This window comes from Pipistrellus kuhlii, unplaced genomic scaffold, assembly GCF_014108245.1.
Source record: "Pipistrellus kuhlii isolate mPipKuh1 unplaced genomic scaffold, mPipKuh1.p scaffold_m20_p_13, whole genome shotgun sequence".
Classification (NCBI taxonomy): Eukaryota; Metazoa; Chordata; class Mammalia; order Chiroptera; family Vespertilionidae; genus Pipistrellus; species Pipistrellus kuhlii.
In genome coordinates this window covers 6,673,738-6,690,485 of record NW_023425438.1, presented here as the reverse complement: position 1 = coordinate 6,690,485, position 16,748 = coordinate 6,673,738, and the positions used below count along the sequence as shown (strand labels likewise).

The window sequence follows — 16,748 nt, the reverse complement described above, 5'->3', positions numbered from 1 at the left end:
GAGTGTCTGGCTGCAGAGAAGAACTTGACCTATTTTGCATCTTTAGACTCAAGATGTAATTCTATGTTTATTTAGAATTTTTTTAAAAATATATTTTATTGATTTTACACAGAGAGGAATTGAGAGGACAGAGAGTTAGAAATGTCGAAGAGAGAGAATCATCGACCAGCTGCCTCTTGCACACCCCCCACTGGGGATGTGCCCGCAACCAAGGTACATGCCCTTGACCGGAATTGAACCCGGGACCTTTCAGTCTGCAGGCCAACGCTCTATCCACTGAGCCAAACCGGTTCCGGCTAATTAGAATTATTGATATGATGTATTTTGGGTAACTGTTCTTCCAAGGTAAGTTATTTTGGAAGTTTTTACTCATGCACATTTAATACAAAACCAAGGAAATTATTGACACTGTAATATAGTGAGAGGAAGCAGTTACAGAGGAGAAGGAGCATGGCCTTGATAGTTATAGAAATCAGGAGTCCAATTCTAGCTTTTCTACTTCCTAAATATGTGACTGTGAAAAAATGATCTAGTTTTTCTAAACTTCAGTTCTCCTGTGATATGAGGTTTATAATACCTGCCATATACTGTTTTCTTAAGGATTAGAGAATATATATATATATATATATATATATATATATGCCTAAATATTCAGCAAACAATGGTGGTGGTGATGGTTAAGTGTCAGGACAACTGGATACTGGCCATTTTCAGCACACATGGCTAACTAGCTTTGTTCAAGGCCTGTAGTTTTTCATTTACAAAAGGAGCCCAAAATATCCACCTGTTCAGGAATGGCTTCTGAGGTTAAATTAATTTGCAAGCAGTCCATTTTTATTCTTTCTTGCCTTCCTATATGGTTTTATTGAATTTGGCACTTTTAAATTATAGGTACTAGTAAAAGGAAACTGGTCTATTTATTGTATACACATAACACAAAACAGGAAAAGAAACAGAAACGGCAAGTAGCCAAGTAGCCAATCCTAATCTTCGTCTTGAGTTCCAAGGCAGAAAATTCTCCTGGTCTGGTCATTCCTCCCGAGAGTGGATGAGGATGGCAATCACCTTGAGGTTGCTGACCCCATTTGGGGCAGTGATTCCATTGCTCTCATCTTTAGATATTCATCTTGTTCTTGAACAGTCAAGACAGGACTCTCAACTAAACAAGCAAAACGTGGTTTCCCATTTGCCTGGCTCTAGGCTCCTGTGCTCTCTAGCCCAGAACACAGAAGGCTGCTTCATAAGGGTGGAGGCCAGGAGAGGGGCGTTTTATTTTATTTTATTTTATTTTTTATTTTTTATTTTATTTTACTGACTCAGGCTATCTTACTTAGGGTGAAGAAGATGGCAATACTGGAAATAAAAATGTTTCTCTAGCCAGACTGCGCTAAGCAGTACAAAATGATCCGATCCATTGTATATTTTAAACTAGAACATTGTTGCTATCTGAACCCAGAATAGTAAGGCCTGTATTTCTCTACTTAAAAGAGGAAAAGAAAAATCAAAACAACGAGGCCTGGGGAAATTCCCAGCATAAGACTGACGCCTGATTTTACCACTTTTTTTCCTCATACCAGCCAGAGTTTGATGATCACAAACAGAATTTTACCCTGCTTCCCAGAACTGCTGTGAAAATTAAATGAAATAGCAAAATGACTCTGTCAAGTGCAAAATGTCACATAAATATCAGTTAGGTTATGACAAGAAGGGAACTGGTATCACTCCAAGTTTGTGCTGGGAGACTGCAACAATAAAATAAAAGGCGGCTGAGCAAATGTGCCAGACAGGAAGCAGCCCAGCTCATGAATCCAGGCTGGATTCCTTTTGCTGAGCTACACCTGCCAGACTGGAAGCCCCTACTTCTTCAGTCATGAATGAGCACGTCCTGCCCAGGAACTCTGGCTCCACCCTGCAGTGCTGGCCCAGAGTCAAGTCTGGACTCACTTCCCCTCTCGCTTGTCTGGTACTGCCTTTCTGATACCTTAGGCCTTAAGCCAGACTCTCAAGTTTTGCCCCCATGCAAGTACCCTAATAATGAGAACACTCCTTCCTCCGTGCAAATTTTCCTTCCCTCCTCTTTCTTCAAAGTCACTCCTATTACCACTCCTTCTGTTTCACATCTGCCCAAGGTTTCCATTAGAGGGTGTGGGGGGTCAAGCACCTGAGAAGAGAGCTAAGGAAGAAAATGTGTCCTGTTGACTATTTCTCTGAATTGAGTCTCACCTACTCCCCACTAGTGCTAACTCCTAGCTAACTCCTTGTTTCCAGTAAGAACATAATAGGTTCTTAATAACTACTTACGGAATGAAAACAAATATCACATAATGAATCAGCAAACACTTGTCAAGTGAAGCCCCAGGCCTTTTCCTGACCTCCCTCCGAATTCCTGACCTGCCTTCGGTCTGCTCTATGGGGTCTGCTCTATGGTCAGATTCTAGGGCAGCCTAAGCTTGGTTTCCCAAGGCTGACTGTGACTGTAATTCTTTGTGCACAAAGGACAGCTGTCAGCACATCTATTCTCTTGTGTGAGTTGTGAGAGGAAAAAGAAACTGAAAAAGGAACAAGTCTCACTTTCCATCTGTTTTTCAGAAGGGATGGAATCAATGTGACAGTATTTAAACGTGTGTGTGTGTGTGTGTGTGTGTGTGTGTGTGTGTGTGTTTAGGAATGATATGGAGAGATTTTGAACTTGTGTTATTTTCCACAGAATAGAAGAGGTATCTTGTCTGGAAAGCACAGTTGCTGACAGTAGAGGCTGACTGACTCCTACCCAAGTTAGCAGGTAAAAGGGCACAGCTTTAGGTGCCCACCACTCACCACTCCTATCTCCAGATGCCCTGAGGATCAGGAGGCCAGGTCTTTCTGAAACACACACACTGGTAGAGCACATTTAACATAAACCGCAGACAATGGTAAGCAGGCAAACATACAAGTAGGCCAAGAGACACACTAAAAGATGCTCAACATCACTACTCATCAGGGAAATGTAAATTAAAACCTTAATGTGACACCGCCTCACACCTGTCAGAAAGGCCATCATCAATAAATCAACAAACAATCCCTCGTGCACTATTATCGGATTGTAAATATATACAGCTATTAGGGAAAACAGTATGGAGATTCCTCAACAAAAAAAAATTAAAACCCGAAATTCCACTTCTGGGTATTTATCCAAAGAAATCCGAAACACTAATTCAAAAAGATATATAAGATAATATATTTATTTTTATGGGACGCTTAGAGTTTCTGGAATTACTTCTGTTCTTTATTTTATCCTCTTCCCAACACTGTGGGTTTATTTTGAAGGCGTCTGGGAATGGGGTGAAGAAAACTAAGGGAGAATGACAGAACATAGGATATAGTAAGTATATGGTTGGGGGTAGGGGATGATCAGTGCAGGGAAGGAAAGCAAATTGAGATTAAACCTACTCCTATGGCAGAAGTAGGTTACCAGCAGCAGGACTAAGAATCTATCCTCAATTGTGGCAGAAATGGGGAAATAGAAACGTAACGTTCCTAGTCCCCTCACTAATTCCTAATCTTCTTTAGACTTGAGAGGCCTGTCTAGATATCTGTAGGACTTGGCTCCCCAGGTATCTGATCTCCGGTTAGTGTGGAGATAAAGAAGAAGTGGTAGACGTTGATACTCAAGAGAGATATAGTTCCAAGGCTTGACCTATAAGAAGAGGAAGTCAAAGAGCTGGGATGGCGGATGTATCACCTGTGTGAATCATAAATATTGAAGGAGTAGGATAGGATGAACAAACTAGCCTTGAAGTTCTGAATGAAACTCTGGGATGGCACAGTGTTTGGCATACTGTAAGCGCCTAGTGGACACCAATTTCCATCAGAGGTTGTTGGCTTTCAGTCTATTTTAGGGAGCTGTGTATTTTTTAAAAAAAACAAAAAACAAAACAAACAAAAAAAACTTTATTTCTTTATAAACATTCTTTTCCAAATTTCACTTTTGTTCCACCAAGGTTCTGGCACCTCCCTCACAAAAAGGACTCTGGGTGAATCACACCAGGTCCAGAACCCAAGAAACAAAAGTGACATTGATCAAATGATGGGTAGGAAATGGAGACTGGTTCTCTGCCTATCAGAAGTAAGAAAATAAAATAAAACAGGTTTCACTTTACAGGCTAACTGTGCAGCATTATGTGGAGGAGGATTCAGAGGCTTTGGCTCCTGAGCATGGGCTCCAAGAGGGAGGAAGTACCACGACGGACGGATGGATGGATGGATGGATGGATGGATGGATGGATAGATAGATGGACATCTGCTGTGGGAAGGAGACCATGCGCTGGCCCTGGCTTGCTGGTTTGTTTGCAGAAGGACAGGTTCCGGGTAGAGGAGGCACCTCCTAGCCTACATGCAAAGGAGCCAGGCCTTTTGTGTGTCACGGGACCTCAGACCTGTCTGTCAGGTCCGGGATGGGGCCTAGTCGAAGAGCTTAGGAAAAACACCGAGCGTGAGGGCATGCAGAGCCGGTTCCTGACGTTTGCCAGCTGAGTGGCTGGGCCGGTGCAGGTGGGCCTGGGCTGTGGAGCCGTCCTCCTCCCAGCCTTGCTACCTCCACCGGCCACCAGGCAAGGGAGGAAAAGAAGCCATGGGATCACCCGATCTGCACAGACTTCTCCTGCAGCAACGCAAGTCACAGGGATAAGAGTTGAGCACACTGGACGGGCCCCACAATCCCACAGAAATGTGGGGTCCCGGACCCCTGCGGGTGATGCCCATAGGAGCCAGCCACTCCTCCTCTCACCCCAACTCTGAGAGCAGCAGCGCTGGGTGCAGCCCAGCCTCCCTCTGGGCGGCCACGGGGTTGAGACGTGGTCTGTGGGGAGGCCCGGAGCTGTCAGGCAGCTGCGGGGCGGGGAGGGCGTGGGGCTGGGGAGATGACGGGGCTCCCAGGGCTCGGAGAGTGTGAGGGCGGGGGTTGCTCTGGGGGTGAGATGGGTGGGGGGCCCACCTTGGCCTTGTGCGTGTGTGATGGAGGCGGGGAAGGCATGCTGGGGCTGGCCAGTGGGGACGGGCAGTCTCCCTGGAGGGGCCCGGGAGGGCCCAGGCCGGTGAGCCCCCCTCCCCGGGGGCCGTGCTCCCCCCAGAGCAGCCAGGAAGCCGTGGGTGCGGCTCCCGGGCCCCAGGCGCCCGGCCCTCCCCGAACCCGGAGTCCGGCGGCAGGAAACGCACCACCCGCCGCAGCGGGCACTCGGGGCGGAGCCGGGGCCGCGGCGGGCGAGGCCTCCCGGGAGCGGGCCGGGCGGGACCGGCGGGGCCGCAGGTGAGCCGCCGCCGGCCGCCGGGCGGGGGAGGGGGCGCGGGCGCAGGGGAGGGCCGTCCGCCGCCCGGCGCCGCCTCCGCCCCCGGCTTCCTGCGGAGGCCGCGGCCGCCATGTTGTCGCGGGGCTGAGCGGCGCCGGGCCGCGCTGACAGGCTGCGCAACAGGTTCGCGCGGCGGCCGGGCGGGGTCGGCGGGGTCCCGGGGCCGGGGTCGCGGCCGGGGTCAGGGGTCGGGGGTCGGGGGTCGCGCTGCGCCGTGCGGAGGCGCCGGTGGGTGAGGCGGCGGCGGGGCCGGCAGGTGCGGGCGGCCGGGCGGCGGGATGGGGCGGCCGCGCTCCGCCTGGGGGCCCCGGGCCGGGCTGCCCCGAGCGAGGCCCGGGCGGGAGGCGGACACTCCGGAGCCGGTTCCGGCCCCGCCGGCGGCCGGGGGCGGGGGAGGGGGATGCCCGGCGCCGGGCCCGGGACTCCCGGCCGCGGCCTCTCCCGGCAGGTGCGGCGGCGGCGCCGAGGCCCGGGCGGCTGCCCCCCGGCAGCTTCCGGGGTCCCGGCAGAGAGACCCCTCCGGGGAGGGGGCCCGCGCTTCCCCGGGGACCCGCTCTGTTTTCGCGGAGTCGGTTTCCCTCCCCGGGGATCCGGGTGCGGAGCCCGCGAGCCGCATCCCGGGGCGGCCGGGCGGCCGGGCGGCCGGGGGGCAGGGGTTCGGGGGCCGGGCGGTCGGGGGTCAGGGGCGGCCGGGGGGCTGGGGCGCCGGGGAGCCGGGGGCCGGGGGCCGGGGAGCCGGGGGGCCGGGGGGCCGGGGGCCGGGGGCCGGGGAGCCGGGGCGCCGGGGGGCCGGGCGGTCGGGGGGCTGGGGGGCCGGGGCGCCGGGGGCTGGGGGGCCGGGGGGCCGGGGCGCCGGGGGGCCGGGGGGCCGGGGCGCCGGGGGGCCGGAGTGAGGGCCGCCGCTGCTGCTCGGTTGCGGTTAGAAGGACGCCCGCCTGCCTGCGGGACGGCCGGGCAGCCCGAGGCGCAGGCACGGGAGGCTGCGCGGTGTCGGAGGCGCCGGGCTTTCTGGCTAAAGGATCTCCGGTGGCGGCTGGGCTTCCCCGGAGACTCGTACGAATGATGGATTGGGAACATCATTGTGGACAGGAGGCGACCGCTTTAGGGTAGGAACCAGGGTTCACACACACACACACACACACACACACACACACACACACACACACACGTGTATATGAAGGCTTTGCTCGGTGCTCTGGTTCGTGATTACCGGCGTGGACGCGCTTCCCGGGAACAGGAGAGGGTGGCGGGGGCTCTGCGGCTCCGGCTCCATGGGGAGCCCTGGGCTCCGGGCTGCGGCCCCCTAAGCCGCTTAAGAGGACGGCTTGCCTCTCCCCGCGCCGGTGTCCTAAGCTGCTCATCGGTGACAAAACCTAAACGCAGTCCAGAAGCACCGGCCCTTGTGTAGAGTAGGAACGCTGCCTGCGGATGTTAGAGAGGAGCAGCTCTGCCGTGCACGCCTTTTGGGGGGAGAGGGGGGGTGTTTGTTTGTTTGTTTGTTTGTGTGGGATTTTTGTGCCTACGATTCCCTTTTAATTCCCCCTCCCCCCAGCTTTATGGAGATGTGGTTGCCGTCTATCCCTGGTCATTTCGAAAGTATATGAAGTGGAAGTTGTTTTTTAAAAGCTCAGCAAGCAGAATGTCATGTTTTGGAAGGACGTGGGGAAATGTGCAGCGCCGCTGTTTTAATGTAATATAAATAAGCGACTGACAGCTTGCCTCTTTTTTGTTGTTTGTTTGTTTTGTTAGCCTTTAATGCATGTACTTGTTCCTCTTGCTCACCTTTAGAAGGAAAGGTAGAATTGGCTGAGAAAACCTGCCCCGTACTGAATTATTGAGCAGGGAAGTGCTATTGTTAGTTCAGCATATTTCAAGGCAAAACACCTTGACCTCGCTTGACTGTGAAGAAATGTGGTAGGTATGCTCTGGGATTGGAATTATAGTTTGGAATTTTTTTATGTTCATAAAAAGAGAATAGTATAAGGAACCACCATACACCCATCGCTCAAACCCAGCAGCTTTCAAGGTTTTCTTCATGCCTCTCAAGAAAATGATTTGCCTTTTCTTTCTTTATTGTTTGGCCATTTCAGTCCTATATATTTAATATTTCTCTTTTTTAAAATAAAAGTTGAAATTTTCTTATGTAACCTAGGATTTTTCTTTTTAATACGTCTTTAAAGTAGACTTAAACAAATTTCCATCTTTCTACTAAGGCAGAATTATTTATTGGCCGTTTCCATTAATGACATTTTTCAGTATTGAAATATATTTTCCATGCCCGTCATATTTTACATGTTTATTATATATAGTATAATATATATATAATATGTAATGTATGAGATATATATATATATATATATATATATATATATATATATATATATATATATATATATGCCGTGCTTGACACTTAACCGCATGCTAGGCCCTGTGCTGTTTCACATAACCCTTTAAAGCTTACAAGCACTCTGAGCACTTATTTCCCTCCCATCAGATAGGTAAGTGAAATGTTAACCTGGAGGTTAGCTGACTACTCCAGGTCTCTGAGCCAGTAAGTACCAGAGCCAGGGTTTCAAACCCAGGCCCTTCCAGCTGCAGCACCTGTGCTGTTATCTGGTCTACTCATCTTCGTTCAGAAATGTGTTTGTTTTTCAATGTTACTTGGACAGGCAATAACTATTTGTTGAGTAAATGAATGAAAGTACATGTTAGTCCATTGGTAAGTAACTACCATTTTTATATACTTACTTTTTATATATATACTGTATATACTTTTAAAGCATTTGTATTGAGTTTTAGAATTGTCCTGAATATTATTCAGAATAAGCTAATTACATTACTAAAAATGTGGTATATTTATTACCATCTAACAGTACATTTGCTTGTTCTCTCTCTCTCTCTCTCTCTCTCTCTCTCTCTCTCTCTCTCTCTTTGGCTTATGTGTTCAGATCTTTTAATACCTTATTTCTGGAAAAAATTGTGGGATAACTGCTTTTGAAGAAAGGCTAAAAAGAAAGGCATACTCTTTTCGTGTGCTAATTGTTGAAGGTAGGAATCCAAGTGTGATGTAGGAAAATGTTTAGAATTCTGTAAATGAATAGATCTAAAATTGAAGATGCAAGAGAAATGCTGTATTTTTTACTTGAGTTCAATTTTTACTTTATGCCATCTTATAACTACGGAGCACAGTGTCTCACGTGAGAGTCCTGTTATTTAGAGTGTGCCTGTAGGTACTGTTGAGAAGGAGGAACCTGGTCTAAGGATCTGAAAGCAGAGAGGAAGTGGGGGAGGAAGGGAGGAAACGGAGCAAAAATAGGACAGAGAATACATCAGGAAATAATGTATTTTTACAAGTCTAAGAGGGCAACATATTTCATTTGCAATGTGTAGCAGTATTTTGAGAAATTCACTTAAAAATAATTTCACAGTATATCAGGACACTGAGTGACTTATTTACTTGTGGAGCTGTTCAGCAATGGTTATGGTAGACATTGAGGGATGCATTACCAGATGGTAGACATTTAACTTGTTTTATTGAAGCAACTGTTTTATGTTTTCTAGATCATCTTCTTCACTCCTACATATTAATTTTAGAAAAGGACACGCTGTTTAATAAAATTTTGTTTTCATTACTATAGTAGATAGGATACAGACTTTCAAGCTCCCAGCTCCAACACCAAATAGTTGTATAACTTTGAGAAACTTACTTTAATTCTATAAGCTGGTTTCCTCAACTCTAAAGTGGGGATGATAATAACTGCTTATGCCTTACTATTGTAGTATGTAATATGGATTCTTATTCTTAATATTAAGAAATGATACCTGTTACTATTCCAATTTGCTTTAATGAGAAACTTCAAACTAAATTAGCGTGTGTGTGTGTGTGTGTCTTTTTTAACCTAGTGACTGGAAAATAAATTAGTTTTTTGCTCCTAAGTTTTAGTGTTACCTCAAAGTAACCCATATAAGAAGGCTGGAAAATAGAGTAGAACTGTCCCCCAATCTTATCCAACAAAGAATTTGTCCTTTGAATTCTCCTAATTTGGGGAAGGAGGGTGGAAGGAGGACACCAAAAATATAACCTAAAGGAAGAAATGTTCTGTAAAAGAAACTATACTCCAGATTATCTCTTCAAAACCTCTGGAATCCAGGTGCTTAAATAATTTCCACTTTTCAGTGGACGGAGGGCTTGACTAGTGTGAGATTAATAATGGTCGGGACTGGTCAAGAATGGTAGCAGTGTCAAAAGAAAGAAGAATAGTGGGCAGTGTCAACTGCAGATGCAGAATAGATAAGAACCCAGCAGTATTTGCTCTGACAGTTTGGAGGACCCTGATAACTTGCTTTATCATTTCTTTTTGGGATAGTCATTTGGACACTTCTCACCACCCTATTACTCCTTCTCACCTAAAAATGACTGCATAGCCTGGCCTGTGTGGCTCATTCAGGTTCAATACGAGATCAAGTACCTGGGTTGCAGGTTCAATTCCTGCCCCAGGCAAGTGCAGGAGGCAACCAATCCATGTTTCTCTCCCTCCCCCCTCCCTCCTTCACCTCCTTCTTGCTCTTCTACTCTCTAAAAAAATCAATGGAAAAAGTATCCTCAGGGGCAGAAAAAACAAAGAAAAACTGCATAATAAATAAGAATTAAGTAGGTCAAGTTAATAAATCTCACAACTTATGTAACACTTAACAAGTGTAAAATACTTTTAGTGAATATGAGTGAGAACTTCAAGATTACTGAAATTTGCCAGAATTTGCAGGCTAGGGATGCATGTGTAGCATCAATTTTCGCACTTTGTGGTAAGTGCTGAAAACCTGAATGGGAGAAGAAGGGGCTTCTTCTCACTGCATTGGCATGTTCATCTCTTGCTCTGGTCGGGTGGCTCAGTTAGTTGGATTGTCATTCCCTATGCCAAAAGCTTGCGGATTCGATTCCAGTCAGGGCACATACCTAGGTTTCTGGTTCCATCCCTGGTCTGGGAGCAACAGATCAGTGTTTTCGATGTTTCTCTCTGTCTCTCTCTGTCTCTCTCTCTCTCTCTCTCTCTCTCTCATTAAAAAAAAAAAAAAAGTTTATTAATTAGCAACTCTTTGCCATATAGGTGTAAATTTTTTTCCAAGTTTGTTTCTTAGTTTTGTTTATAGATTTTTATAGTACCTCCTATGTATAGCACTATTTTAATTCATTATATTTATTAACTCATTTAATTTTTACCACATCCCTGTGAAGTAGGTGCTATTATTAGCTCCATTTATCAAGTTCTCTGGTATTGTCTTAAATTCGCACATGGCTTTTCCCTCTGTGTTTGCCCATTTCTGCTCCCAATTCTTAAAAATCTCTTCTCTTCCTAGCCTTCTGGTTTATACCTATGTTTTAGTTCTACATTACTGAGTTTAAGAGTCATTTCTTCTGGGATTGCTCACCTAACAACTTTCTAGTGGCTTAAGGAAAAGGTAGGTGCCCGCATTCTGTCCTTTATACCTGTAGCATGTATGGAATTCTAAGTTTTGGTCTAAGTCCTCTTCTGTACTCCTCACTCTAATTCATTTTATACAGGTGTTACACCTGTGATGACTCGGTAAATATTTATGGATTTGAATTAAAGGCACACCTGGTATGTTGGTGATATCAAAAAGAGAACCAGCCTTCCAAGAAATAATGAAATAGAGAAACTTATGTAGAGGAAGTAACATTGGAACTGGCCAATTGGGAAGGAGGAAGGGAGGGAGGGAGGGACCCAGAGACTAAAACTGAATGGAAACAGATGTGGAAATCTCCCATTCTGGGAGCAGCATGTGATTTAGAGTAGTTTTGAGGATTATTAACCCTTTGCACTCCGAACCATTCTGGACATTGGCTACCAGCTACTCGACGCTACTTTGCGGCGGACACGTGCGTTGAATTAACTCAATTCCCCGTAATCACTAATAAACTGCAACGTCCCCTGAGAGGGGACATCCGAGTGATATGCTAGAATTCCGATGTCCCCTGAGAGGGGACAGCGGAGTGCAAAGGGTTAATCTTGCCTCTGGAAAGAGCCTGATGAAATAAATCCCTCTTTCACTCCAGTCCTTTTTTTAGTGTTCAGAATATTTTAATTTTCCTTCTAGATCTCTTATCCTATGAACTAGCTCAATTTCTCATCTGACTTCCCCCTTTTTCCAGTATAATGGGGAAATTTGGAGGGCCCTGATGTAATCTTGATAAGATTTTAAAATGCCTGGAGAAGTGTGATGAATTGATGGTGTGGGCATACTGGAAGCCTGAGGCAGAGAATAAATCCTGAAGTTTTTGTCTTTGGCCACTTCAGGTGCCACTCACATCTTTTCCTGACTGTTAAGACATGTGATTAGACCTCTCCTTTTCTCTCCAGTCTTCATTATGTTCTTGTTCTTCTAGCTATGATAAAAGACATTCTTCTTTTAATTTTGAGGTATACTGCCTGCTGGTCTTAAAGAAGAATGGGTGAGCACTCTATATATCAACAATATATTTTTTGTCATTTAAATATATGTATTTGTCATTTAAAATAAATATTTTCAACCCTCTTTTCTCTTTGAGCTTAATTTTATTTCTCATTAAAGTTAGATTTTTTTTCATTTTGGAAATAATACATGCTGAATGAAAAAAAAATTGTAAAGTGGGAGAAAAAAGTAGGAGGAAATAGTCATTCTATGTCCAGCAACCAGTGACAACCATATTTTTTGGTGTGTGTTTCTTTTAATTCTCACTCAAGTATTTATTTTTCCATTGATACTTAGAGAGAGGGTAGAGGAGGGAGGAGGGGGAGAATGGGAGAGAGAAATGTGGATGTGAGAGAGACACATTGATTGGCTGCCTTCTGCACATGCCCCTACCAGGGCTTAGGAACCTGCAACTGAGGTATGTGCCCTTGGCTGGGAATCAAACCTGCAGAATGGAACCTTGTGACCCTTCGATCCGTGGGTGCTCTAACCATTGAGCAACTGGCCAGGGGACATTAACTTTCTGGTGTCTCCTAACAATCTCTTTGTTGTCTTTGTTTACACACACACACACACACACACACACACACACACACACGTATGTATATATACTAGAGGCCCAAAGCATGAATATTCGTGCAACAATGGGCCTTCTTCCACTAATTGCTTTCACCACCTTCGCTCCAGCCTGGAGCTGCTGTGGGGGTGTGGGATGCCCCTGGCTACTCGGTGCTTGTGTATGCAAATTAACCCATCATCTTTGTTGGGTTAATTTGCATACTCCTGATTGGTGTCACAAGGGTAGGTCAATTTGCATGTTTCTCTTTTATTAGTGTGAACTATAATGTGTATGAATATATATTACATATTTTACAGTACAACATTGTAGCTAGAAACATGACTTTTGCTGTCTGATTGAGATTTCAGTTCTAGCTTTACCTTTTATTAGCTTTGTGAGTATAATAATCTCAGCCTCAGTTTTCTCTTCTTTTAAAAGTAAAGATTTCATAATAATAATTTATCCATAGGGTTGCTATGGGGATGAAGAAATAATGTATGTTTAGAGTGACCCTCTCATAATAAATTCTCCATAAATGGAACACTAACTATTGGGCCTTTCTTTTGGTTAGCTAAGTGTCTGCTGTGGATTATGTATGGAGAGAGGGGGCGATTCAGAAGCACTGTTCCTTTCTTTTCTGAAATAATTAAAATTCAATTTCAAAAACAATTTTTTACCATTCTCAAGGGCACTATGAAAATTTTTGTAGTGAGGGTTCCCTTAAAATGTTATTTGTCTTGGGCCAGGCCTTGACCCTTTTAGGATGCCCTTGATAATGATGAAGGCAATGATAACATGTAAAGACCTGAGTGTAGGGCTTGGCTTTTGGTAACTGATTGTTGGCTGTGGTTATTATTTTCATAATAAGTACATTTCGCATTATGTCATACATTTTAAATTATAAAAAATATAACCAGTTTCCATGTTATTACATGGTCTAGCTGAACTTGTTTTTTTAAAAAATAGGTTTACTGAAATATATTCACATATCATTAATATGATTTAAGTGCAGGATAATAAATTGGCTCAGTTTATTCCCCCATTGTTGGACTCTCATTTCCAATTTTTTCTATAATAATAATAACCATAGTGAATATCTTCATAAATAAGGCATTTCCCATATTTACTTATTTATATTATTTTTTAAAAATATATTTTATTGATTTTCCACAGAGAGGAAGGGAGAGGGATAGAGAGCTAGAAACATGGATGAGAGAGAAACATCGACCAGTTGCCTCCTGCACACCCCCCACTGGGGATGTGCCCGCAACCAATGTATATACCCTTGACTGGAATCGAACCTGGGACCTTTCAGTTGACAGGCCGACACTCTATCCACTGAGCCAAACCGGCCTCAGCTCCCTCTGTACTTTAAAGTCAAATAAATAGTTTTGCTTTAATATTTGGTCCTGACAGGAGATAGTAGAAAATAGGCCAAATAGCTGGTTCCCCTCCCCCCTCATAGCAGTGAGGGGCTGAATCACAATCTATTCTTAAGCGTTTTTCCCCCTTTGTGTGGGTGAATTGTCTTGTTCAGAGTTGTTGACTAATTCTTTTAAAAATAGGTTTAATTTAAATCTTCAATATAATTGAGGTACTTACTATTTCAGTGTTAGTTTACTATTTCTGTTCTTTTATTACCTCTTTTTATTTATCTAATTTATTTATTTATTTATTTATTTTAATATATTTTATTGATTTTTTACAGAGAGGAAGGGAGAGGGAGAGTTAGAAACATGATGAGAGAGAAACATCGACCAGCTGCCTCTTGCACACCCCCTACTGGGGATGTGCCCGCAACCAATGTACATGCCCTTGGCCGGAATCGAACCTGGGACCTTTCAGTCCGCAGACCGACGCTCTACCACTGAGCCAAACTGGTTTCGGCAATGACCTCTTTTTTTTTTTTTTTTTTTAATATATTTTTTATTGATTTCGGAGAGGAAAGGAGAGAGAGAGAGAGAAACATCAATGATGAGAGTCATTGATTGGCTGCCTCCTGCACGAGCCCTCCCCTTGCCCCCTCCCCCCATTGGAGATCGAGCCCACACCCTGGGCCTGTGCCCTTGACTGGAACCGAACCTGGGACCTTCCAGTCCGCAGGCCAACACTCTATCCACTGAGCCAAACCAGCTAGGGCTATGACTTCTTTATAAGCTAAATTTAATGTTTATAAAGTCCAAACTTATAATTTATATTTAAACATTGTAAACTGGAGATGCAAAGTTACAGATCTAGAACTAAGAACTGACTTTATATAGAAGAGTTATCTTCTTCAGAGCTTTTAAGTCTTGATATGTTGTGTGGATTTGGGTCCCTACACCTCTAGGTAGAAATAATACAATAGTAACCCTTTTCTCAAATATTGATGAAAGAAAAACATGTCCTTTTTATTAGTAATCTGTACAAGCGGTATTGTATCAGTTCAGTGATTTCAAATTAACTGTTATAGTTGAAATAACAGTAGTAACGTTATCAGTGGGTGCTCTCCTCATCCCTACATGTTACCAGTGGAAGTGGAGTTCTTGTGATGTTGCAAGAAATGGAACTTGCTAAAACTCGCACAGCAGGAAGAATGATCTTGATTTCAGTGGGAGTAAACCGCCGTGTTTTCCTTCACCCCACCATGGGAAAAGTCCAGTCTCTTCAGCAGCGAGAAGTAAGGCCTCTGCCCAGTCTTTACACACAGCCCCGTCCAGCATCTGCTAGTTTAGTTTGTATTCCTCAGTCCATTGCGTGTGGGGTGCATGTGGACTTCTACCACATGGCAGAAAATCCCATCCTTTCCTACTCTGAAATGCCTACCGTATTTTTCCGAGTGTAAGACACTATTTTTTTCTAAAATTGTTAGACTGGAGGGGCGTCTTATACATGGAAGTCAGCCGAAGGGGGAGCCGATTTGGTGCATAGCTGCCCATACCTTGTCAACAGTTCCTCCAATCATGAGCCTTATTGTTACTGCCAGCAGCTGATGCAGTAATTGGAGGTGGAGGTGGAGAGTACACAAAATGCAATAGGTACCAGAGCGTTCTGAGCTCATAAAAATGTAAAAAAAGAAAAAAAAATTATATATATGCGTTCTGGATGGCCAATGACCAGTCACTATGACACACACTGACCACCAAGGGGGCAGACGCTCAATGCAGGAGCGCCCCCAGCCCGCAAGCCCCCATCGCCCATACAGGGCCTGCCAGCCGGTCGACCCCTCGGTCCCTCCCCCTGGCCGGCAGACTGATTGCCTGATGGGGAATGGGGAGCTGGAAGTGGGTGGCAGCGGATGCAGGGGCTCCAGGCCAACATGGGTGTGAAAAGGGCCCCAATCACCCACTAGCTTCCCCACACACAGAGGGCAACCGGCAGTGGTGAGGGGCGGTGCTGGCTGCCGGCAGCCGGGGAAGATGGGCCCTGATCTTGGGCCAGCCTAGGAACCCTACCCATGCACAGGTTTCATGCGCTGGGCCTCTAGAGAAAAGATAAGTACCAGTAAGCCATTGTCTTACTCTGCAAAATTCAAACTGAATGTAATCAGCTATGCAAAAGAGCATGGACATAGAGCTGCAGAGAGACAATGTGGACCTCCTCCCACTGAGTGGAGAAAACAGAAAGAACAATTCCTTAAGGTGCCAAAAAAGAAGAAGGCCTTAAGAGGAAACCAACAAAATGCTTAAAATATTGATTTCTTAATTTGGGTTGGAAAAGTGGTAGGTGTCTTATACATGGGGGCATCTTATACATGAGAAACACAGTATTTTTTTATTGCTCAAATTCAAATTCTCACCACTTGGATTATGCTAGTTACTTCATAACTGGTGCCCTGTCTCAAAACACTCAAATCCAGTTCCTTTCCTATACTGTTTGTCAGAATCTTCTTCCTCTGCCTTTAAAAGACCGGGTTCTTGTTTCTTACATATGCTTTCTCTGGATAATGTCATTCTTGAACATGATGACAGTTATCCCCAGTCCCTCGTGACTTCCAAACTGGCTCTCTAGCTCAAACATAGACTGTGCTTTAAATACTGGCTCTCCATGATCTACACAGTGAAGTTCAAAATCAATAGTATTATGTACTTTGTTCCTTAAATTGTGTTCTCCTGACAAGTTAACTTCATTGCTTTAGTTTCTCTTTGTTTCTAAAATGGAGATGAATTCAGTATGTTGTTTAACTTTTTTTTTAATCATAAGGTAAAATATAGATAAGCTTCTATATGTAAAACACAAAAACAGCTACTTTCATTGAAGTTGCTATCCTCTCCCAGTCCTCCATTCTTCCTCCCTACTCCTCTTCTGTTGTTATCTCCTTGAAATTTCTAGAACGCCAAGGAGCACATTTCAAAACTACTGGGTTTCTTAAGTTCGCTTCTAACGCTCATGGTTATGGTAAGTGAGTTCTTTGAAAT

At 44.9% G+C, this 16,748-nt stretch overlaps 1 protein-coding gene across 5 annotated transcripts in view; it reads left to right on the top strand.

The window, feature by feature from the left end:
- Positions 1-5,263: 5,263 nt before the first annotated feature.
- The window catches only part of ITSN2 (intersectin 2), an 87,006-nt gene continuing 75,521 nt past the window's right edge, over positions 5,264-16,748 (top strand). For 3 of the 5 annotated variants that reach the window (XM_045580502.1, XM_045580507.1, XM_045580506.1), the window contains exon 1: positions 5,264-5,284. The gene's annotated coding sequence lies outside the window, so the exon portion shown is untranslated. Of the gene's footprint in view, positions 5,285-5,343; positions 5,448-5,522; positions 5,581-16,748 lie in introns of those variants that run through there. The other 2 variants (XM_036434717.2, XM_045580504.1) reach the window with 2 other exon arrangements.